The following is a 24,863-nucleotide window of genomic DNA, read 5'->3' on the forward strand; positions in this document are numbered from 1 at the left end:
CGACACAAACCCGGAATGAACCCGACCGACCTGTACCCGTGATCGGGGATTCCGCGCAGCACGATGCAATGCGTAGAGACTCAGATCGACTCGCACGAAGACCAAGCCGCACGACTGACACGCACAGAAAACCAGACCCACAAGTAATAGAGTCCTTCGCGAATGGTATGAAACACAGAAGATAGGCAGCGTGAACGAGGCGGAGAAGCTCGCACGAGACATCAGCATCCATATCCATCAGATGAACGTCTCCTTCATGCCTACAAAACCCAAAGGAAAAAAGACAAAAAAGGGACCAAACAAGCAATGACAAAGCCAATAAATACCAAATAAATAAACCTGGCACAAAGACACACCCACAACTCCAAATATGTAAAGGACTACAATCACTACCATCATCCCTTGCAAACAGGAGACACAGCCAGCAGCAAACACCATTACACAGCAACCACAGACACACTCACAACTCACCCATCACACAACTCACACATCATCAGCACCTCATCCAACATCACACACACATAAAGCCAGCAAAACCAACACCAACCCACCCTCACTTGCACCCTCACACACACATCCTTCACCACCACCACCCATCACCATGCCCCCAAAGAAGAATTCAAAGTTCACAGATAGTGAGTTAGAAGTGCTGGTAGACGAGATCATCAGAGTAGAGCCACATTTGTTTGGTACATTGGTCCAAAGGACCCCCATGTCACAGAAAACAAAAATGTGGGTGCGGATTGTGGACAAGGTGAACGCCCAAGCACCAGCAAGGCGCACAAAGGACGATATCCAGAACAGGTGGTATGACGTGCGCAGGAGGGTCAAGAAACTCATCGAAAAAGATCACGCCCTGAGTCAGTGCACCGGCGGTGGCCCTCCTGCCAAACCAGTCTACTTCAGGACCTGGGAGGAGAAGATGCGGGACATCCTACCACCAGAGAGCGTCCATGGGCTAACAGGCATACCAGAGCCTGGTTAGTACACAAACAACATACCCAATATTGTGTGGCAAGGGGACAGTGAAACTATGCACCGCAAGCAAAGCTACAGTATCCAATTGATAATCAACCCAAGATGTGTATGCCAGTCAGACAAAAACAATACCTGCCATCTCATAGTGACTTGTGACTGTGTCATGACATGCACCAACCTACAAACAAATAGAGCAAGGCAGTGGCACAATGCTAAATAGACACTGCCAGACAGTAGTTTGCCACCACAAACACACTACCTCAGTGCAGCTGACTGACAGGAAGGAAATGTGGGGATGTAGGTGAAGTGAGTGTATCCAAAAGCATGATGGGGTTTGTAGTCACAGATAACACTCCCCCTCAAAATTGGCCCATCAAGACCTCTCTGAAACATGCCCACATCACAGGGAGTGGAAAATGACTGACAAGATGGCTGACACTGGGTCCTGCTGTGGGGAGCACAAGGCCCTGCTAGGGCATGTGCGCAAATCAGAAGCAGAACACCACTGACTGACATTCTGAAAGAGAACTTGCACGCCCTCCAATGGAAGCACGTTTCATGGTGGGATGTCTTGCCGGGTGGGAAGGAAGACTGACAGCTCTGACGATACTTACCAGCATGTGGAGACACACCCCCCCTCAACACAAACTCCACACAACTCACTGGGTAGAATGCATTGACCCACACCTCTGTGAAACATCATTAAAAGACACCCCGTACTGGGTGCAGCTGTGTGAAGCACAGGGGCTCTCTTTGGACTTGTAGCCAAACAAACACCAGGATTTCACAGTCAGTCATCTTGCCATTGCTGTCAAACCCCCTCACAGGGAAGCAGGGTCAAAAGGGAGGAAGTATGGGCATGCTGGGAAGGGGGGTACAGCCAAGAGTATGATGGGAGTCGCAGTTACAGACAATCTACACCCACCCACATGGCCCAGCAAGCATGCACTGAACCATGCTCGCCTCACAGGGAGTGGGAAGGGACTGACAAGATGTCTGACACTGGGCTCTGTTGTGGGGAGCACAAGGCCCTGCTTGGAACTGGGCTACAACAAACCTCATGACTTCATAGTCAGCCATCTTGCCATTGCTGTCACACCCCCTCACAGGGAAGCAGAGTCAAAAGGGAGGAAGTACGGGCATGCTGGGAAGGGGGGTACAGCCAAGAGTATGATGGGAGTCGCAGTCATAGACAATCCACACCCACCCACATGGCCCAGCAAGTTCCAACTGAACCATACTCACCCCACAGGGAGTGGGAAGGGACTGACAGGATGTCTGACACTGGGCTCTGTTGTGGGGAGCACAAGGCCATGCTGGGACATGGGCAACAACAATATCATACTCTGTCTGTGACAAGCTGGGAAAAAGCAGTGTACAGGCAGGCATCTGTTCGTACAGTAGAACATGTCATGTTTGTGAACCATCGATGCACGTAGAAACATAACTCACATTGTGTGTCTCTTCCAAACACAGGAGATGCTGGGGACCCAGCACCAAATGAAGAGAATTCCCAGGCCCAGACTCTGGTGAACACTGAGGTCTCTGGTTTGACTCTGTCTCTGTCCTCTTTGGATGACGACGACCAACCTGGCCCCTCTGGTGTGAGTCATCATGCAGCACCAGCAACATCAACATCTGCACCCCCTGTACCCATGCCTCCAGCATCTGGAAACTGACAGGGCACCCCCGCCAACACGGACAGACCAAGGCCAAAGAACACCCACTGCACAGGAACACAGGACCCCCGGAAGTTACAGCAAACACCACCAGCAACACCACCCAAGGGGTCGCAGTGTCAGCTGTGAGTCCCACCTCTGGTCCTGCCCTTGTGGATAGGGGTGCTGGGAGAGGTGGGAGGCAGAGGGTGCACCTTGCAAAGGGGTCTGGACTGCATGATGACCACCAACTGGCACGCATCATAGATGCGTACCAGGATAGCACCGGAGGATTTGGCCAAGTAGTGGGGATCATCAAGGACATGCAACAGGAGCAGGCTGCCCACCATGCCCGCATGGAGGCCAAGTGGGATGCCCTTACTGCGGTGCATCGGGACATACTCCAATGCCTCCACCAGATCAACACAAACCTGTCCACACCTCCCTGTTTGGCCACAACATATGTTGCAACACCATCAGCCAATACAACAGGGAGGGAGGAGGACTCTGGCAGAGAGTCCCCTGCATCGCAGAGGCCTGCACCTGAGGCTCCCCCCCAAGAAGAAGAGGGGTCGTTCGAAGAAGGACACGTGAGAGGCAGATGTCCCAGCACATCCCCCAGGGCCTCTAAACCTGTTCCGGACAATGTTCTTTGTGTGCAACCCGTTCACCTTGTTCAATCGCACACAACTCGCCCACATGACATGGAGGGTTCATGTTGGGCCAATGTAGCAGATGACTGTGGACTTTACTCTGGACATTTCATCTACCAGCAGTTCCAACTCCAATGTGAACTTTGGATTCCAAACCAATGTACAGCACCCACCATCCTGTACACTTTCCTCACACATGTTCGAAAATAAACTCACCAGTACACCATACTTGCCTCTGTTGTGATTCCTAATTGTCATGTGTCATGGAGATGTCGATCTGCTACACAACACAGTGCATGCCAAATACTGCAACAATGTGACCAACGTTAGGTGAGTCATGGTGATGTGACACATGTGAGGGAGACACACCACAATGGCAACAAAACATATACTCACCATAGCCATGTTACTCATCACACACAATGATGGTGACCTGAAAGACATAGGTATGTACAACCACAACACCTATCCACAGTCAGTGGTAACAAGTCCACAGGTGAGGTAAACAAATGTCACACAGATGTGGGAAGACAGATAACGCACCTAACAAAGCATAACACAGGTTCATTACACATCAGCAACATGTTTTTCCACAATAGTTGCAAGGCAATTGTACGTTACGGTGGACACACGGTCACAGAGTGTCTGAGAATTGTAGTCCAGGGGTGTGTGGCACATTACTTGATGTCAATTGACTACTCCCACACTGGTGTCGGATTCTGTGTGTTGGGAGTCAGTGTTGAACAAACAACAGGCAAATTACCCTGTGAAGGACAGACACAAGACAAAGTCAAAAGCACAGCAAAACAGGAGAGAAATGCAATACACATGCACCAAACATGTCACAATAAACCTACACAGAAACAAGTTAGCAGTACTACCCTATTGTGGAGTACACACCACCTGAATGGACACATCACTGCACGCATTCAGTCAAGTGGCACACAGACACACTCAGACAGCAACAGAGCAGCCACAACACATTCCAGGCTAACTCCATACATTGACATAACAACCCTGGAAACTCACTTTCAGGTGAAGAAGTTGTTGATGAGCTGTGAGCGGACGTCACACTCATCCTCATCATCACTGGCATCTTGGCCCAGGCCGGGATCCTCCACAGGTGCTGGAGGTTGGTCATCGTCATCCTGGATGAGAGGCACCTTCTTCCGCACTGCTATGTTGTGTAGCATGCAGCATTCAAGGATTATTTTGCAGACCTTTGCAGGTTCATATGGGAGGGCCCCTTCAGTCTTGTCCAGGCAGCGAAAGCGGCTTTTCAGAAGGCCGAATGTCCCCTCAATCACCCTCCAGCTCCGACCATGTGCCTCATTTTAGCGCATCTCGGCTGGTGTCACAGGGTTCCTGAGGGGTGTCAGCAACCACGGCATGTTGCGGTATCCGGAGTCACCTACACACACAAAAATTTACAAGTAGCTGAGTTTTGTAGGAGTGTGGAATACAACATTGACAAACAGACACAATGATAAACAGTCAGTACACACCGACAAGCCAGGCATGCTGAGCTGGCATCTGTGACATCAGTGTTGAAATGCAACTACTCCTCATTATGTAGGCATCGCGCGCAGAGCCAGGGAAACATGTGTGATAGACATGTCTGCAAGACATAACACCAGAGCATTGATCGAGTGGAAATGTTTCCTGTTCCGTTATGCCTGCTCATGTGCCTGTGGTGGTATCAGGGCCACATGTGTCCCATCAATAGATCTGATGACGTTCGGCATCTTCCCCAGTGTATAAAAGGCATCCTTTATTTCAGGGAGTTCAGCTGGGCTCGGGAACTTGATGTACAGGTCTAGGAAATGCAACATCCCGTCCAAGACATCGCGTAGCACCCGACTAAACATAGTTTGGGACATACCACCAGCAGTAGCCACAGTGTACTGGAAGGTACCAGTATCAAAGAAGTGCAGCGCTGCCATCACCTTCACCTCTGGGGTCAGTGGTGTAGTGTATGTCCGGCCAGGTAGCAGATGTGGCGCCAACTGCTCCGCCAACTCCTCAATCAGTGGTCTGGTGAAGCGGTACCGTTGGATGCAGTCGCATTCCGGCATGGTTGCAAGGTCTCTGGGAACGGTCGATGGACTGCTGGTGCCCTGCAGAACAGAGATGAACAAAGGAAGATTGTCGGTTCATCCACCCATGTAGCCATGACCAGGCTCAATATCACATGATAGATCATGATATTACACACTGTTCTAAGGTGTGTGCTGTTGGGCATGGACACATATGTCACCTACATGACCATCACCTCACATCTCAATCCCACATGTCCACATGAGTCCCATGTAGTGCAGTGGCCAATCATCTGGCTGTGTCACCCGACCGATGTACTGCTGTGACGTTCCAAACACACACCACAGTGACAAGTAAAGCCTGATGTCTCCCAGGCATCACAGATCTTTACCATGCAGATACCCAGGTTCCCTGTATTGCCACATCGACAATGCCATGGACAAGGCATATCCAGTACACACCTCAAGGCAAGCGTGAGTCCCACAGGTAGTGGCCACTGTTGTTCCTGCAGGTCCTACATGTACGTCTCTTAGACACACACATACACCATCAAGGTAGATGCGTATACCACATGGATGTGGAGACTGTCTCCCATTGGACACATTTGATCATCCGCATCTGAGACACAATATGCACACAGACTGTGGGTGCACATCAGAATTGTGGCTACAGGTCTCACTGTGACGTACATGCCATCACCCCAAGGACTCAGGGTGTATGTGACATGCCCTAAACAGATCCAACATGAAATTGAGTCCGTGACTCATTCCCATTACTGTACATTTGCACATCACAGTGGTAATGTGCACGACACACAAAGGATTCTGCCCCCATGTGCACAGCCTGGGAGTGGCTGAACAAAAGTGCCCCCCAACAAACCAAATATGCCCCCCAACACACAGGGAATGAAGCCTTACATGCCATGGGACACTGTGTGGGCAATGCTGTAGTGTGGTAGGTGTGCACAAGTGTCCCTGGCAAGTAATTGCGTGTTGAATCCGTCGAATAGTCACACCAATGAGCTCCGACACGGGTGACCATGCGTACGCAGTGCATGGTTCATGACTGAGCCGTGCGTACGCCTTGCCATTGAATGCAATGATCTCCAATGTGGGTGACAATGCGTACGCATTGCACGGTTCATGACCGAGCCATGCGTACGCTTTGCCATTGACTGCAATGTGGTCCGACGCGGGTGACAATGCATACGCATTGCATGGTTCATGACCGAGCCGTGCGTACGCTTTGCCATTGAATGCAATGAGCTCCGACGCGGGTGACAATGCGTACGCATTGCATGGTTCATGACCGAGCCATGCGTACGCTTTGCCATTGACTGCAATGAGGTCGGACGCGGGTGACAATGCGTACGCATTGCACGGTTCATGACCAAGCCATGCGTACGCTTTGCCATTGAATGCAATGAGCTCCGACGCGGGTGACAATGCGTACGCATTGCACGGTTCATGACCGAGCCGTGCGTACGCTTTGCCATTGACTGCAATGAGGTCCGACTGCAATGAGGTCCAACGCGGATGACAATGCGTACGCATTGCACGGTTCATGACCAAGCCGTGCGTACGCTTTGCCATTGAATGCAATGAGGTCTGACGCGGGTGACTATCATGCATACGCTTCGGGCAGGCATGGTCCGAGACAGGCGTACCCATTGGCTCTGGACTCTCATGGAGACGGATGCGGATTCGAAACTTGTATGAGTTGTGGGCAGGAAATTCAGTTGGATGCCTACAACAATGTTGCAATTACTAGTGTTTCATGAAGGTGAGGATTTGAACGATGCGGAAGGCGTGTACGTGTCTTACTTTTCCATGGATTGACCAGATTCATAGAATGCAACCGTGTTGGACCTATCACTTGGGACACATGGCACAGATGCTGCCTCTGCAGCACAGATATAAGGCTGGCTGGCCCCCAGGGAGCTCACTTGCCTGCACTACATGCTACTGAACCACATCCCAGCTACCACTGCTGCTGTCTCTGCATACTCTGGAGAGGGCCCCAGCCTTCACTGAAGAGGAGAACCAGGCCCTGCTGGACGGGCTCCTTCCACAGTACAGCAAGCGGTATGGGAAACCAGGGGAGCAGGTGAGTGTGCAGTCCACTGTCTTCCTAATTTTGCATGTTGTCTGACTAGCAGTACTAGCAGTGTGTACACCAGTGGCAAGCATTCTCACTGACTACTTTCATCACCCAAAATGTGTAGGTACATGTAATGAACAAGTGTCCTGCTGCTAAAGTGCATTAGTGTAAGTTTAAACTTCCCAGGCATTGTTAACATGTCAGCCATGCAGGTGATTTGTCCTTCCCCATGGTTGCACTACCTGTGTAACTCATTTCCCTTTGTGATGATGACATGTATCTCCAAATGTGTGCAGCACAAATATGGGGCATGTGTGTTACTGTACTTTTAACTTTGTCATCCTCACAGGTTGATGACCACCAGAAGCAGGAGATATGGCTGACCATCACCCGGGCAGTTCATTCGGTGGGGGTCTACAAGCGCCGGATCCGCAAGTGCCAGAAGAGGTGGCAGGACCTTCGGGGCTGGACCCGGAGGATAGCTAGAGTCCAGCTGAAGCTGTCACCTCCACGCAGGAGGTGCGGACACCGGAGCCTGACCCCCCCCACATGCTTTGGATCCTGGCGGTGGTCTTCCTGGACCTGGATAGGCAGCTGAAGGCCAGACAGCAGCAGGAAGGGGGTAAGTCCATGCCTAATCTGTGTACTATGTCTAACATGCTAATTGCAGTCTTTTGGCCTGGTCACACTTCCACATTACGTAGGTCTTGTATTCCAATACTCAGGTCCCTCAATTGTGCGATGCACCCTACTCATCTGTTCCACAGGTGTGGCCCCTACAGTCTGTTGCTTGTGTCACCAGGGCACTGTGTCCCTACGGTCAGCTATGCTTCAGCTACCGGACAGCATCTGTTCCCGTGACACTGTTGTGTGTTTCATGGGTGGTTCAATTGTTTTCCCAATGCCTGAGATCTGACATGTGATCTGTGTGTGCCCTTGAGACGTGTTCCAATTGCTGGTCTGACTAGCCGCATGTGGCTGGGGTATTCCAAACAAACCCATGCAGCAGGGGACTCCAATTTTGGGGCCTTAGGAGTATGTATATCAAGTATGTCACACTTCCTTAGCCACCTGACTACTGTCCAGGGCCAAACACTGTTTCACGTAGACCTGGGCAATCATGCCTCCTCAAAGGAATTTAGAATCACTCTGTAATCCCACTCCTGTGTATCAAATTACAGGTTGTGCTTAGTGACATGTGCTTTCAGGTGTCTGCCTCTGTGTTATTATGGTGTGGCTTGTTGTTACGTACAGCTGGGGTGTCCATGATTTTGAGGGTCAGCAGGCCATCTGCGATGTGACTGTGAGAGACAAGACCTTTGTGACATATAGGTGTGTGATCATCTGATAGCGCACAATGGTGTATGCAACTGTGTCCTTCAGGCAGCTGGGTTAGATGCATGGCAGGCTGTGATGTGTTAATGTACAGGGAGTTGTGTTTGCAGAGACTCATATGTCTGACTTTCATGATGTGGGGTCTTCTGGGTCCTCGATATGTTGTTTGCAGGGGATGGGCAAGTTCACCTGTCATCTGCAGAGTTAGCTTTTCCCCTAAGCTATGATTGTGAGACAGTGCATACTGTTGTTGTCTGTAAGCCCTGCCCCTGTGACAGGAAACAGTGTTGACTGACTTTCAGGGCATGCCAGTGCCATGGCATTTAACTTGCTATGAGTGATCCTGCATTGTGTTCAAGTGTGCACCATGCACCCCATAGTGGCATTGCCCATCAGGACATGAGAACATCATAGTGTGTGTTGCTGGCATGCATCACAAGCATGTGAAATGAGTCTCTGCTCATCCCTTCATCTGGACACCTGTACTGAGTCAGTAGCAAGAGATGTGATGTGTGTATAGTGACATACTCCTACATGTTCACTTGCATGTCCAACTAATGTGTGGGTGGTGCATGTCGGGCCATTGGGATATTAGCATCCAACATGCAACAGACATATGACAATTGGCTTATTCTAAACAGTGTTGGCACTTTGAGCAGTGTTCAGCTGATTATGCCAGGGTTTGCCCTGTGATGTGATGTTCTCACCGTGGTGTGTGCAGTCAGTGCAGGTGACTGATGTTGTTCTCTTACTTCCTATTCCTATCCAGATACATCCACAGCCACAGGAGGGGACAGCTCCATGGACCAGAAGGAGCCACAGAGCCTGACAGGGACAGAAGGAGAGGAGTCGGGGGGACCAAGTGGCACGGAGGGCGAGTGGAGCCACACCGAGGAGTCGTCAGCACCATCCCCAACTGAGGGCCACAGCAGCTCTGAGGATGACTCCCTTGTGGAGGCGGGTGTCAGCAGCCACCAAACCCCAGCTAATGAGGCTGTCCCCGCCACTGCGCCCACCACCACCATCACCACCCTCCCATCGTCTCCCATCCCAGAGGTCCCTGGAAGCTCCCGTGTTCGGGAGCATGTCTCCTTTGTGCCAGGCACCACACTCCCTGCCCCTGTGTCCCCTGCTGCCCAGAGTGAGGAGTCTGTTGACTTACTTAGACAGATCCATGTAGGGCAGACGTCGATGAGGAAGGTCTTCTATGCACACACAAGTCTGTTGACGCAACTGGTGTCGTTCATGGAGGGCATTTCCTCGGGCATGTCTGCCCTACAGAGGACCAATCAGTTCATGGCCTCCTACCTGACGGCAGCAGTGTCCCTCCTCCAACAGTCCCGCACCCCTCCTACCCATGCACCACCCACGATTCCTAGCAGACTGCCTGTCCCAAGCACACACACACATTCACATTCTCACAAAGCCACAGACACGGGCAGCACACAAACACCCAAACCAAGGTCGAGACATGCACACAAGCAAGCGCAAGGGACTGATACAACACTCACAGGGGATGGTTTGCAGACACACACACAGTCATCCACAAATACTCCGCAGTCTTCTGAAACCTCTCCCTCCCATCCCCGTTAACTTGCCTCACCTGCAACCCCATCTCCACAGAAGCTCTTCCTCTGTGACCATGGCCTCTTCCCCACCGACCCAGCAGATCCAGATTACAAGGGGAAGAGGAAGTCCCCACACACAAAGGGGTGTGCCCCTTACACACGGACACCCTCCCCCAGGCGCAGTCAGACTGAGACCCCCACCGGCAAGTCCCCCTGGATCCGGAAGAGCAAGACCCCACCGCCGCCACACAGCTCCAAGGCAAAGTCTCCATCCTCCATCCCCCAGGCCACCACTCCAGAGGTTCCCCCACCGCTCCCTGCCCCGGGTTCCCCCACCCAGAGATAAACCATCCCCAAAATTCTGAGGCCCTCCCCCTACCACTTGCTCCTCCACAGCTGGTCAGACGGTTAGTGCCACTGATGTGGGGACCGTGTCCACCCCCTCTGTCCTGCCGACCTCACCTGCACCCCATTCCGCTTACATGGATTTAGGCACTGCAATGGAGTGCACGACCACCCCATCTGAATTGGGCACTCCCTCCCTGTTTCTGTTTTTTCTTTTTAGCTGTTTTGGAGGGTTTAAATAACACTTTCTCTCTAGTTAACGTTTTAGCTTGATAACCCCTCTGTAAAAACTGAATCCTCATCTCCTTTTTCACAGCTTCATAGTGTTCAACTGTATTACACGTTCTTCTTGCCCTAAAAGATTATCCGAAAGGAATACTATTATTGAGAGGTGTTGGATGCGAGCTACCCATATGAAGTATTGTGTTTCTAGCCCTTGGTTTCCTGAAAGCCGTGGTTTCCAACCTCTACCCTCTCACTAATACTCTTATATCTAAAAAGACTATAGACATTCTACTCTACTGGTCTACATCCGTTTCCCTGCCTTGCCACAGCACGGAAACATCATCAATGAACCTTAGCCAAATTAGAACTTTCTCTGACCAATGGTCCAGCTCTGGTCCCCTGAGCATCCGCTCCTCCCACCAGCCAAGATGTAAATTGGCATAGCTTTGGGCAAAGCAGGTGCCCATGGCAGTCCCTTGTTCTTGCTGTAATATTTAATTGCCAAACATACATTTATTCTTAGTTAGGCACCATTCCATCATCTAAAGTAACATTGTATTGTGTCTCAAAAACCTTATTGGATTTGTTTAAAAAAATATTCTATAGCCCTCAAACCATCTGCATGTCTTATACTGGTATAAAGGGTTGAGATATCTAAAGTCACCAATACCATACTGTTAGCCCATTTCACATCATTGAAAGGAAACCTGTAGAATCTCTTATGTAAGAGGGGAGTGTTTTTACAATAGGACTTAAAAATAAATCAATATATTTGGAAACATTTTCGAATAAGCTGCTATATGATGCAATTATTGGTCTCCCTGGTGGATTACACATGTCTTCATGAACCTTTGGTATCATATAAAACATAGGAGTCACTGGATTTTCTTGTTTCACAAATCTATATTCGTTCCAGATAAGTAGTTCTTGTTCTTTCCATTCTTGAGGTTCGTTGAAAAAAAGATCTTTCACTTTCTCATAATATGTTGGTGTGATACTCTTGTAGCAATCTGTATTATTCAATAGATGTAATGCTTCCTTTTTTATATAGATCTCTTCCCCAAAGGACAGTGTTTCATCTTTATATATCAATAAGATAAAATCTAACAAAAAATCATTAAACTATTTAAAAATCGTTAAACTTAAATTTCCCACTCCGGTGACTGCAACAGTAGCGAACGTGTTGGATAGCAGATGGCTGAAAATTATTATTCCCACTCCAGTGGGTGCAACAGTAGGGAAAGTGTTGGATAGCGGAGGGGTAAAAATTACTATTCCCACTCCAATAAGTGTAACAGTAGGGAAAGTGTTGGATAGTTTAGGGGTAAAACATACTATTCCCACTCCAGTGAGTGCAACTGTAGGGAAAGTGTTGGATAGGGAAGGGATAAAATTCTGTATTCCATCTCCAGTCAGTGCATCGATAGGGAAAGTGTTGGATGGTGGAGGGGTAAAAATTAATATTCCCACTCCAGTCAGTGCAACATTAGGGAAAGTGTTGGATAGCGAAGAGGTAAAAATTACTATTCACACTCCAGTGAGTGCAACAGTAGGGAAAGTGCTGAATAGCAAAACGGTAACATTTACTATTCCCACTCCAATGAGTGCAACATTAGGGAAAGTGTTGGATAGCAGAGGGGTAAACATTACTATTCCCACTCCAGTGAGTACAACAGTAGGGAAAGTGTTCAATTGCAGACATGTAAGAATTCATATTCTCACTCCAGTCAGTTAAAAAGTAAAAACAAACAAAATATTAAGGAACAACAAATATATTTAAATACAAAATAAATAAAAAATATACACATATGTTAAAAATTAAAATAAACTTTTTAAAAACCATTTAATATTGTTAAATACATATGACACATACCTACAAATATTGTATTCAATAAAATAAATATTAATTTTAGTAGTAAATATTTATAATTAGAAATTATTTAGAAACAAAAAATTAATTATTACATAAATGGATTTTTTTATTTCCAACCCCATAACATCATACAATTCACAACCCACATCTAAATTAAAAAAACATGTAATTCCATAATTAACATAATTAATTAACAGTTGAAAAATTATTATTAATGAAAAAACTAATTAAAACTCATAACAAATAATTAACTCCCCACACTTTACCCCTATAATCTCCAAAAACCACAGCTAAAATTAAACTGTAAAAAAATGTATTACACAACTAAAACTTATTTTAAAATACGAAACTAATATTATTTAACAACTAATTATAAAGTAAAAATAATTTACTCACACACAAAAAATATAAACAATCACCCTAATTAAATATCAATTAATTAATCAACATTAATGATCAACTAATTATTAATTAGATATAAATTACTTCCCAATCTTTACCCCTATAAACCTCACAACTCAAACGTAAAATTAATTAAAAAATGTCAATTTTTATTTTTCAATTAACTTATTAATTAATATTAATTAACAACAAATTATTAATTAATTATACATAAATTACTCCCCACCCTTTACCTCTATAAACCCCACAACCCACACCTAAAATTAATTACACAATTTCCATTATGAATTTACAATCAAATACGTAATATAAATTAACAATATAATAGTTAATTAAACATTAATTACTTCCCACCCATTACCCCTATAAACCTGACAACCCGCACCTAACATTGTTTACACAATTTCCATAATTATTTTAAATCAATTAATTAATATTAATTAACAACTAATTATTAATTGATCAAAAATAAGTTACTTCCCACACTTTACCCCTATATACCCCACAATCCACACCTAAAACAAGTTACACAATTACCATAATTAATTACCATTAAATTAATATTAAATAATAGCCAATTAATAATTAATTACAAATACATTACATTCCACAATTAACACTACAAAATCTAAATTAAATAAATATTGATAAATAAAAAAATAATAATTAATTTCTTATAATTAAATTACTTCCCACAACCCGCTACAGAACTACAAAATGCAAAATGTAATTAAAATAAAATTGATAACTAATAAAAATGTAACACATCTATTAAAAAACATAAACAGTACTTATCCAAAACAATAAATCACATACATTTAAAATATATACTAAAATACATAACACTAATTAAAATATCGATATTTTAAACAACTATATTTTATCAAACCATATTATTGACTTCTATATTTTTAAAAACTATATTTCTTACCTTAAATTTGATATTTTTGACCATGATATTCTTGCTGTTGATATTTCCCACTGACGATATTTCGAACTCGATATTCCTGTACTTCAATAATTCCAAAATGTCTGCACACTCTCTGGCATTCCTGTTTGGCAGAGCTCTCTCCACCCTATAGCTCCTCCCTGGGTGAGCCACTAATCACTTCATCAAAGCAGCTTGGCTGACTCCTGTTAACTCTGCCCAATCAGGGAAGAGTGAAGGAAGGCTGAATTTTAGCTTACGGATAAGAAAGTATGATAACTTCTTTTCTGTACAATTTAGGAAACATTCAGCAATGGCTGGATTTATTAATATCATTCCCCTAAATCCTTGAATGATATCTTTCTTAAATTCCTAGCGATAGTTATGCATTTATAAACTATTGCTCTGTTATTGTATGGGGCTAGGTATCCACAATGGGGAAAATGAAATGTGCAATTTCTCCATCACAAGTGCATATAAAACATCTTTTATAAAGGCCCTGCTTATAGTTACATTACCCCCCATCCCTTGGACACCTAGGGGAGACTTTAGGGTTCCTGAATATGCAAAACTAGTGTAGATCACTTCACAGTGCTCCTAGCACCAAAGTCGAGTTTGGACACATTTTACATTTAAAAGCAGTGCTGCAACACAGGGCTGTGTTTAAAATGACCTCAGGCTCTCAGCTGTGCTCAAATCCAAGTGCAGAAAGGGCAGCCATGACCTATTATATACTAGGGTCTTATAGGTAGTTTTGATCCCCATGCTCTATAATCTATTAGAGACTTATAGGATAGTTCATGCCGATTGTAAGTGTACCCTAATCCATAGTGTACCCTAATGCATGTATGTTTTATCACTGTGGGGCCGATTCTGATTCCGGACGCAAAACGAACCGACCGACACGGACCAGGACCGTATACCGACCGACACGGACCAGCGCCGTACGACCCGTGCTGTACGATGCAACGCATGTGAATTACAACCGACACGTACGGAATACAAGCCGTACGACCGAGCCGTAGGGAAAATAGTGATCCAGCCGGAAAACCAACGTGAATTTCACCGACCGACACAAACCCGGAATGAACCCGACCGACCTGTACCCGTGATCGGGGATTCCGCGCAGCACGATGCAATGCGTAGAGACTCAGATCGACTCGCACGAAGACCAAGCCGCACGACTGACACGCACAGAAAACCAGACCCACAAGTAATAGAGTCCTTCGCGAATGGTATGAAACACAGAAGATAGGCAGCGTGAACGAGGCGGAGAAGCCCGCACAAGACATCAGCATCCATATCCATCAGATGAACGTCTCCTTCATGCCTACAAAACCCAAAGGAAAAAAGACAAAAAAAGGGACCAAACAAGCAATGACAAAGCCAATAAATACCAAATAAATAAACCTGGCACAAAGACACACCCACAACTCCAAATATGTAAAGGACTACAATCACTACCATCATCCCTTGCAAACAGGAGACACAGCCAGCAGCAAACACCATTACACAGCAACCACAGACACACTCACAACTCACCCATCACACAACTCACACATCATCAGCACCTCATCCAACATCACACACACATAAAGCCAGCAAAACCAACACCAACCCACCCTCACTTGCACCCTCACACACACATCCTTCACCACCACCACCCATCACCATGCCCCCAAAGAAGAATTCAAAGTTCACAGATAGTGAGTTAGAAGTGCTGGTAGACGAGATCATCAGAGTAGAGCCACATTTGTTTGGTACATTGGTCCAAAGGACCCCCATGTCACAGAAAACAAAAATGTGGGTGAGGATTGTGGACAAGGTGAACGCCCAAGCACCAGCAAGGCGCACAAAGGACGATATCCAGAACAGGTGGTATGACGTGCGCAGGAGGGTCAAGAAACTCATCGAAAAAGATCACGCCCTGAGTCAGTGCACCGGCGGTGGCCCTCCTGCCAAACCAGTCTACTTCAGGACCTGGGAGGAGAAGAAGCGGGACATCCTACCACCAGAGAGCGTCCATGGGCTAACAGGCATACCAGAGCCTGGTTAGTACACAAACAACATACCCAATATTGTGTGGCAAGGGGACAGTGAAACTATGCACCGCAAGCAAAGCTACAGTATCCAATTGATAATCAACCCAAGATGTGTATGCCAGTCAGACAAAAACAATACCTGCCATCTCATAGTGACTTGTGACTGTGTCATGACATGCACCAACCTACAAACAAATAGAGCAAGGCAGTGGCACAATGCTAAATAGACACTGCCAGACAGTAGTTTGCCACCACAAACACACTACCTCAGTGCAGCTGACTGACAGGAAGGAAATGTGGGGATGTAGGTGAAGTGAGTGTATCCAAAAGCATGATGGGGTTTGTAGTCACAGATAACACTCCCCCTCAAAATTGGCCCATCAAGACCTCTCTGAAACATGCCCACATCACAGGGAGTGGAAAATGACTGACAAGATGGCTGACACTGGGTCCTGCTGTGGGGAGCACAAGGCCCTGCTAGGGCATGTGCGCAAATCAGAAGCAGAACACCACTGACTGACATTCTGAAAGAGAACTTGCACGCCCTCCAATGGAAGCACGTTTCATGGTGGGATGTCTTGCCGGGTGGGAAGGAAGACTGACAGCTCTGACGATACTTACCAGCATGTGGAGACACACCCCCCCTCAACACAAACTCCACACAACTCACTGGGTAGAATGCATTGACCCACACCTCTGTGAAACATCATTAAAAGACACCCCGTACTGGGTGCAGCTGTGTGAAGCACAGGGGCTCTCTTTGGACTTGTAGCCAAACAAACACCAGGATTTCACAGTCAGTCATCTTGCCATTGCTGTCAAACCCCCTCACAGGGAAGCAGGGTCAAAAGGGAGGAAGTATGGGCATGCTGGGAAGGGGGGTACAGCCAAGAGTATGATGGGAGTCGCAGTTACAGACAATCTACACCCACCCACATGGCCCAGCAAGCATGCACTGAACCATGCTCGCCTCACAGGGAGTGGGAAGGGACTGACAAGATATCTGACACTGGGCTCTGTTGTGGGGAGCACAAGGCCCTGCTGGGAACTGGGCTACAACAAACCTCATGACTTCATAGTTAGCCATCTTGCCATTGCTGTCACACCCCCTCACAGGGAAGCAGAGTCAAAAGGGAGGAAGTACGGGCATGCTGGGAAGGGGGGTACAGCCAAGAGTATGATGGGAGTCGCAGTCATAGACAATCCACACCCACCCACATGGCCCAGCAAGTTCCAACTGAACCATACTCACCCCACAGGGAGTGGGAAGGGACTGACAGGATGTCTGACACTGGGCTCTGTTGTGGGGAGCACAAGGCCATGCTGGGACATGGGCAACAACAATATCATACTCTGTCTGTGACAAGCTGGGAAAAAGCAGTGTACAGGCAGGCATCTGTTCGTACAGTAGAAAATGTCATGTTTGTGAACCATCGATGCACGTAGAAACATAACTCACATTGTGTGTCTCTTCCAAACACAGGAGTTGCTGGGGACCCAGCACCAAATGAAGAGAATTCCCAAGCCCAGACTCTGGTGAACACTGAGGTCTCTGGTTTGACTCTGTCTCTGTCCTCTTCGGATGACGACGACCAACCTGGCCCCTCTGGTGTGAGTCATCATGCAGCAACATCAACATCTGCACCCCCTGTACCCATGCCTCCAGCATCTGGAAACTGACAGGGCACCCCCGCCAACACGGACAGACCAAGGCCAAAGAACACCCACTGCACAGGAACACAGGACCCCCGGAAGTTACAGCAAACACCACCAGCAACACCACCCAAGGGGTCGCAGTGTCAGCTGTGAGTCCCACCTCTGGTCCTGCCCTTGTGGATAGGGGTGCTGGGAGAGGTGGGAGGCAGAGGGTGCACCTTGCAAAGGGGTCTGGACTGCATGATGACCACCAACTGGCACGCATCATAGATGCGTACCAGGATAGCACCGGAGGATTTGGCCAAGTAGTGGGGATCATCAAGGACATGCAACAGGAGCAGGCTGCCCACCATGCCCGCATGGAGGCCAAGTGGGATGCCCTTACTGCGGTGCATCGGGACATACTCCAATGCCTCCACCAGATCAACACAAACCTGTCCACACCTCCCTGTTTGGCCACAACATATGTTGCAACACCATCAGCCAATACAACAGGGAGGGAGGAGGACTCTTGAGGAAATATGAATTTTTATGATCAATTGTGTCCCCTATCTTAGACCCCAACGGCTCCATGTACATGCTACAAGTACATGTATGTTCCCTCCACTTCCAGCTATGAAGACGCAAATACATATGCGTCCAACGTTAACATGTCCTCTTTCAGATCCACCATGAATGGGTCGAATATTCCGTTCCTAAGTATGCCTTGCCACCGTCTTTATTTAGAGTACCTTTCACATTTTTCAGCTCTGGCAAGTTAGGCCCTGAATTCTGCCATCGAGCTTTTCCTGCTTTCTGCCTCTGAATGCTCCAGCCTGGACCTGCATCTGTATCCATGACCTTTGTCTTACTTCCTGCGCGGCTAACGGTGCCTGGCCCGGCCTGTTGCCTGCCAAGACTGTATTCAGCCTTCAAGTTATCTGCTCCGCTCCTCGAAAAATACATTCCTGTCTAGTAGTTTAGGTAAACATCCTTCCAGCTACAGAGCAAAGGGCCCGGCCTTACTGTCTCCGTGCAAGTAATTCATAGCTCCTGTTACCATGGTAGGCCCATGCCCCCTCGCATCTCATGTAGACACGTAGACACTTATACACGCACTAGAAGTCAGTATAGGATAGCCTCTGCCCGAGAGACCTTTCCTTCCAGATAATACAGTTCCTTAAACACAAGATATTAGATACGATTTGGGATTAGGTTGTTCTGACATCCCAGACTTCTGTCTCCTCATGTAGGGCTAAATGTCAAGTCTCCTTCACCTTCCAGTTACACGTCAATCACACGTCATACTGCTGCACGCGCATCTCTGCCATGTATTTCTGCTGACTTTGCAGGATTCTCTTATGGATCCACCCACCTGTGACATCCTCATAATGACGTTTCTAAGTACACGCCCATTGTAACGCCTTTTTCATTACGTATGTGTACTCTTATCTCTCCTCTCAACTGTTACGCCTTCTGCACCTGCCTTACTGAAATGCATTGACTATATATATGACAACCTGTCAATAAAGTATTGCGTTATCCCTTCCCAAACCTTCGTGGTGACGGAATCCGATTGCCTGGTTCGAACCAATTCCTTTGTAAGGAATAAATCCCCTTTTAAAACCTCAAATACCACGGATTCTGCCTCTTATTTTTACTGAGTTATTCTTATTGAACTTTACCGCATAAATTAAGTCTAGGTAATTTAAATTTACCACATAATTGGCGCCCGAACAGGGACACCTCCCCCACCCCACGCGCCGGAGGTGCATTGCAGACCCGGTCTCCAGCCACAGCCGGACGGACAACTACGCGTACCTGCAGGATTTCCTGTACCTCCCTCAGGCCAACGGAGGTGACTGAGGCTGCGATCAACACCCAGACGAGGCGGTGAGGAGTGCGGAGGATCCCGACCAGAGCCTAGCTGAGAGAGCAAGATCCGAGGTATACAGAGGCCCACCAGGTTCCGAAGTTCCGAAGTATCCACGTCACGAGTCGAGTCGAGTCCAGTCTGGTCTAGTCCAGACCAGAGTTTCCGAGGCCTTCTGTTCCGTTCCGTGCTTCCCGGTGAGTACCGTTGCTGGGGACGCATCTAGACGTGCGCATTGGTTTGTGCCGGTCAAGACGGGTTTGGGTACACAGATCCGGTCTGCACTGTTTTAGCAGTGTATCTGTACTGTTTAGCAGTACATCTAGTATTATGCAGTTAGCTAGTTTTATTCTAATTATTAATGTTCGTTTTAAAATGTCTTAATATGTTTTAAATGTCGTGGTATGAGTGATTGTTCGATCTTCATTACTGTGTTTAATTGTGTTCAAGTCCGAGAAAGAATCAAGTAGCAAGGTTTAAGATGCCGTTATTCTCAAAATTAAGACAGATTAGAACTAGAAAAGGGATACTCGAGGAAGCCGTTCCCATTCCACCTAGGGACACTCCAGGGTACTTTATGTACCATAAACATGGCCTAGATGCCGTATTATATCTCGATTTGTGGGTGGACTACACCAAGGATTTAGCAGAGAATCAGAGATGGCCCGCCGCTGGGACATGGGATGCAGATTGCATCATGAGAGTAGAAGAAGCATTATGGAAAAAGAAAGTCAGACAGTCACAGAAAGATGCCATTGAATTATGGCGTAAAGAATCGCATAGACGCACAGAGAAAGCACTCAGAAAAGAAGAGAAAAGTAGGGAGGATTCAGACAAAGCCCGAGAAAACGTATTAATTGAGGAAGGTATCCGAGCAAAAGCAGAACAAGTAGACAGACAACGAAACACTCTTATGAATGGTATGTATCCTCTTCTGGCCAAGGGTTTACCTAAGGCCACCCTGGAAGTACCGAAAGATCTGCCACCTCCATTGCTTCCGACTAAATTGCTCCCCAAGACCGCAAAGGACATTTTCCTTTCTTCCTATTTAGACGATGTAGCCCCCGAATATGTTAATGCTCCGCCGCCACGCACACCACCTGCTAACGGCGCTCGACCCCGAGATAATCTGCCCCCACTTCCGCAGCAACATACTCCTCTTTCCGTTCTAAACCTTCCGCCCGTTCCTTCACTCCTTCCTGCATCTATTCTTCCTACCTTACACCCAACAAATCCTTTTGGACCTAGCACCTCAGGAGGTGCGACAGGAAGTTTTCATACGCCGCCATCAGTGCGTCGATTGACTTATAGGGATTTAGCACACCAACGTACACCTCAAACAGCGAATTACGACATACTTAAAGAGCCTCTTACAGATTGTAGATATGATCCAGTACCCGGTAAAGACGACAGAATGATGCTATCATCAGTACGTCTACGACGAGTTGCGAACTATTTAATGATATTACCAGGAATGATTGATCATCTAGACAAAATATATCACTTTGTCCAAACAGGGCAAGGTCCTGAAAGTATTGGCGAGGCCATGGCATACCAGAAAGTGGACACGCAAAAACTGTTGTTACGCTTCTTCATAAACTGCCTGATAAGACACAGAGATAGGCCAGGTGTAGACCCGGAAGAAATGAAAGCACTTAACAAATGGGGTCAGAATATAGCGGACGGAAAACATGATAAACAGAATAGTATAGAAAGTATGTACCGAAGGATCCGAAAAACAGTAGAACAAATATGTGAAAGAGAACAACCTGAACGAGAAACAGATGCAGATAAGACTGAGTCCTCGGGGGAGGAGGAACAACTAGAAATGACAACAGGACAATTACAATTACCAGCTAGAGAAATGATAGCTTATGTAGGTAAGGGAAGATCCTTTAATAATTCAATACGTTCGATACGTCCAGAAAGTAAGAGAATTTTTCAAGCAGCCATGTCAAATCCAAAGACCCCTGAACACTTATTTCAGGCTACTGATAAAATACTTCAAGAACGAATGGGGTACCATGTACTCGATTCTATGGATGAACAAGAATTAGCCAGGTCAGCAGTACAATGGGCTGACAGTTCTGATAAATATAGTGATGACGCGCTAGTACACACGTTTTTAAATCTTTCACCAGACGAACAGCGTTTAGCTGGTATGTACATGATACAACACCTCCTTATATTGTATAAAGGTCAACATTCCGATCCTGGTCCCCTACCTGATATACTGATAGAACTACTCATGAATAAATGGAGAGGTCTAGGTACCGATCTAATTAAAGTACTTCTAGAATATCGGCACAGATATAGTGCCTTTTTGTGTCCAGAGCTTGATCCAGCTCCCTCCATGGAAAGAAAAATGTATTACATAGACAGACAGAATCCCTTACGCGAAGTGCACCCAGTTAGAAATGATGATAATACTTTTAGACGCGTGTTTGTGTACACGCCTATAACTAAAATAGAACTATTGGAAATGAAAAAATTAGTGCCCAGCCATGACAAAGATCCAGCAGGTTTCCACCGTGAAATAAAAGACATGTTACTCATGGGTGATTATACCTATCCTGACATTATGAAAATATTAAAAGTATTATTGCCTGCCGGTATTTACGAGAAACTAAAAGAAAAAGAATGGGAGGTGGGAGAACAAAAGATTGATTGGGCAGCATTAGAAAACGAAGAAAATGCCCGAACTGCAGGCCTAGGGCTTGGGGACAAAACTAAAGCATTACCAGGATTATTAGTACAAGTATTGCCACGTTTACTAACTACGAAAAAGGAAGACTGGGGAGCAATCTCAGCTTGCAAACAGAAACCCGATGAAGACACTAGTGATTTTTATTCCCGATTTGAAAAATGTTTTGGTATTAATAGCGGCCTGAAAGCAAGTAGCGATTCATATCCACATCTTTTTGTAACAAAATTAGTCGAGAATTCCTTGCCCCAGGTTAAGAACAGAGTATTGAAAGTAGAGAGCTCTTGGCAAGCTAACACCCCGTCACAAATGTAACAAATGTTACAGTAACATCAGAATAGAATTAGAGAAGAACAAGAACACGAACAAAGACGTATGAAAGACACGAAAATGAAAATGCTCGTCGCCCAGTCAGTTCCAGCTGACAGTCATAAAAAGGGTGCGACACAGTCCAGTAATTCAGCGGTTCCTGTTAAAGGGACATGTAACTATTGTAAACAGCCAGGTCATTATATAAACGATTGTGCAGTTCTGAAACATAATATCTCTACGGGTAAAACCAAGGAGAGACCGCGTCCACCAAGACAGGATCAGATCCAACCACAAGTACCTCAGAATGTACAGCCTATGCCAGCTTCACAACAGACCGTAGCGGTACCACAACCACAGCCTAGTGTCGCAACACAAAACACGACACAACAGATGTACCAGTATGCACAAAATGACTATCCCGATTATCAGCGATACACATGAAACAGCCTAGAGAGGGAGGTTGGCTTACCTCTTATTGAGGTTCCTGTAGATCAAGAGGGTCCTTACGTACATAGTCAGGTATTAGGGAAAGACAGAAAGTTTTTAATTGATACAGGGGCAAGCAGAACTACAATAAGTCACGACGAGGTTCCAGGGGCACCCCTCTCAGGCTCACAGAATGTTTCCCTTGGATTTTCAGGAAAACCTATTGTTAATGAAGTATCGCAACCTCTTCCTCTTTCAGTTGGTCCATTTACACGGACTACAGATTTATTGCTAACAAAATCGTGCCCAGAAAACTTGTTAGGTATAAAGACATTGAAAGCTCTAGGAGCTGTAATATGTTGTTCCCCGGAAGGGGTACGACTATTTTTGCGTGACTTTAAAGGTCACTATGTATTTAGAGACATGGATCACCGGTTACAGAATGTCCCTGCACATTTATGGGCACAAGGCCCCACTGATGTAGGTTGTATGCATATTACACCATATCGAGTTACACTCAAAGCAGGAGTGGTATTACCACGAATTCGACAATACAAGTTACCTCCAGATGCTGTAGTGGCTTTGCTGCAAATCATTGACGAGCTCATTGCACAAGGAGTGGTTGTGGAAACCGACTCCAATGTATGTAATTCTCCTATTATTCCAATTCTTAAACGAACTGATCCAAATGCACCCCCGTTTATCGATTAATTATTGATCTGCGCGAATTGAATAAATGCATTGTACCACAGTATCCCGTGGTTCCAGATATCTCTTCATTATTAACAGCTATTGATTCAGAAGCAACGTTCTTTACTGTGATTGACCTCAAGAACGCCTTCTTTAGCGTCCCAATCGATCCGGAAAGCCAATATTTGTTCGGATTCTGTTTAAATGGACGAAGCTTCAAATTTGCACGCGCACCTCAAGGATTCACAGAAAGCCCCAGCATCTACAGCCAAGCACTGAAAAGACAACTTGACAGTATCCACATGCCTGTTAACACTACCCTGCTTCAGTATGTCGATGATCTGCTGATCACCGCCCGAAGCGAGCCCGAATGTGAAAAAGCATCACTGATGGTTTTACATTTCCTGGCCGACAAGGGGCACAAGGTGTCCCCTTCGAAGCTGCAATTCTGTGTTCAGCAAGTTGTGTACCTTGGGCACTTGCTGTCCAAAGGGGGGAGACAGCTCACACCTGACCGCATCCAGTTAATTGTAAACATGCCACCACCCAAGACACAAAAGGAGGTGCGGGCCTTCATAGGTCTCACTTCATACTGTAGGCAATGGATTCCCCAATATGCATTTCTAGTAAAGCCACTCATTCAGTTGACAACCCAGGAGGCAGCGACTTCGACTGTCCTCCCTTGGACTCAGGAACATGCACAAGCTTTTGAAGACTTAAAGAAAGCCTTATGTCAAGCACCTGTTTTAGCGACACCATGTTACAGTAAGCCTTTTACACTTTTTGTTACAGAACGCGAAGGTACTGCCTTGTCAGTACTCGCTCAGGAACAAGCAAGTTCACACAAGCCGTGTGCTTACTTTTCTAGCACATTAGATCCAGTAGCCCAGGCTCTGCCTACGTGCCTGAAATCAGTCGCAGCGACAGCTTTAGCGATCAGACAAAGCGATTCCATAGTATTAGGACATCAATTGATAGTGCAAGTTCCACATTCCGTGGAAGTTCTTTTAAACCGAACTCAGACTCAGCACTTGACTATAGCACGACTGACAGGTTATGAATTAACATTGTTCCAGCCA

The sequence above is a fragment of the Triturus cristatus genome, chromosome 8 (assembly GCF_964204655.1).
Source record: "Triturus cristatus chromosome 8, aTriCri1.1, whole genome shotgun sequence".
In the NCBI taxonomy this organism is placed as follows: Eukaryota; Metazoa; Chordata; class Amphibia; order Caudata; family Salamandridae; genus Triturus; species Triturus cristatus.